This window comes from Octodon degus, unplaced genomic scaffold, assembly GCF_000260255.1.
Source record: "Octodon degus isolate 3935 unplaced genomic scaffold, OctDeg1.0 scaffold00189, whole genome shotgun sequence".
Taxonomy (NCBI): Eukaryota; Metazoa; Chordata; class Mammalia; order Rodentia; family Octodontidae; genus Octodon; species Octodon degus.
Window position 1 is genome coordinate 3,381,619 of NW_004524765.1, and position 2,409 is coordinate 3,384,027.

A 2,409-nucleotide genomic window follows, 5' to 3' on the forward strand; every position below is an offset into this window, starting at 1 on the left:
GGGCTGGCTGGCATGTGGTGCTGGGGGATTGAACCGTCATCCCTGTGCTTTGCTAAGCTTGTTCTAAGTAGGTGCTTTAGACGACTGAGCCATCTCACCAGCCCGGTGTTTTCTCATGATATCAATCATTCTTATTTTTTCAAATTTAGTTTAATTTTTTTTGAAGAGTATAAACAAAAGCAAGAACAAAAATCAGGAACAGGGTAACATACAGCAATATATATGTTAAAGATTTTCAAAACTTGAATAGCTGATTAACAATGGTTGATATATTATCTATTTTTATCATCAAATCTGTTGCTCAGATTAACAGATATAGTTATGCAAGATTGGACATATGGTTACTGCTTGCTTTCAGGAAACCTTAAAGTTTTGTTCTCTTTTTTTAACGATTTATTAAGATTTATTTTGGGTCAGCCACATAGCTCAGCAGATTAAAGTGCCTGCTTAGGCAGACACAGAGGTCAGTAGTTCGATATCCAGTCTGCCATGTCAGTCCTGCACTCGGGGTGTGCTGAGATGGTGATTGAGACTGGGCATGGTGGTGCTCGCCTGTATCCCAGCACTTGGGAGGCTGAAAATACGAGAATTGCTACAAGTCTGATCTTTGTAGTGAGACCGTGTAGAACCTATAGATCTTGTACTAAATAAAAAATATTTTAAAGAGTATAATAATAACTGCTATGACATTAGAAATGGTACACAGAACACCAAGATAACACATACCCAAATATGTTTTTTTTTTATTACACATTGCTGTCCTCGATGTAGTTGTTTACATCTCAGATATTAGCATACAGAGTTAGTTAAGGTGAAAATTCTATACATTATCTGCTATTTTCAAAAGACTGATAGAGATTTTCAGCACAATCACCTCAGCCATCATATATATATATATATATATATATATATATATTTGCACGCTTTTCCCCAACATTTTTCCTATCTATTCTTTCTTCTTCATTGTTTAATCCTTAATTTGTTTCTTTCCATTTTACTATATCTGTTATATGTTTCATGTTTTATTTCTTCTTTTGGTGTCTTACACTAGGGAGACAATATGAAATGTATACATGTGGGTCTGTTTTACTTCACTTATAACTTCTAGTTGCATCTACTTACTGTTTTTTAAGATTTTCTTTTTATTGAGACATAAATATGAATGAGACAGTTTCACAGCTGATTAATAGGACAGTTTTGATAATACACTGTACATTGTTATCTTCTTAGTGGATATCCATAGTACAAGAAGCAGACAGGATATTCAGTCCAAACACTGTTAGTACACCTCTTTCTTCTCATTGAATTAAGCGAAAGTAGCTATAAATTTATCCTGACTATTTTGTATATATAAATACAAAATGATCTTTCTTTTGTATCCTTTTTTTTTGGTCTGGTCAGAGGAGAATATTCTATTGGCATCTAAATACTATAGGTGTTTGAATTCAACTAAACAATTTAACACTGTCTAGCAGTCTATAATATTAGTGGGTTATCCTCAGAAGTTATTGACTTGAGCCTTTTGCAGCTCATTGTATTAATATGGATTTACTTTATTATTACTATTTGTTTACTTTATATACCTCATTTTTATACTTTTCTGCTGGATGATTAAGTCCAAGATATAGGAAGACCTATATAACAAGAATTGTAACTTTTGTATCTGATAAGGTCAGTGAAGTAATCTCAGGATTTATCCTGTAGCCCTGTACTGCCTTTTGTAACTCCTTTTGTCAGTGTCTGACATGAGGATGAGTCATGGCCATTTCTTGACCAATTTTCTCTCCATGAAAGCTTCAGAAAATGTTTGTTCTGTCCATGTGACCCTCCCCAGGTTCACTTTAGATCATCGAACACATTCCTCTGTGGCTCCATAATCTTCTTGATGAGAAAATTTGGATCACAACTGAGTTACGTCTTGTTATAGTACAGGTTCTCCTATGTCCCGAGTCTTCACTGATCTTGAAAGGCTAGGGCCAAAATGTTGGCTAACCATGCAGCCCTTCCTTTTCTCCAATTTTGATCTGCTAACTTAGGTTGTTAACCCTCCAAAAGAGAAGCTAATTATTAACCTGCAATATATACAGTTCGGTTTACCCTATCTATCGAAATATCAAACATTTTGGCATATCCTGGAGCAGGTATTTTCCATCAGATATTAATATGTTGAACTTTAAGTCCTTACAGAATATGAAGGAAAAGTAAAATATATAAAAGTAGAAATAAGCATTTACATATTTTTACAGAGAAATTTAGAAACCTAATCATATACGGAATTGTAAGTCCTTATATTAGGGAGACAATATATTTACAGATGTGAGTCTGGTTTATTTCACTAATAAGTATATTTTCAAGGGTCATGCAATTAAATATGAAGATTTCAAGTTTATCATTCTTTATAGCTGAGTA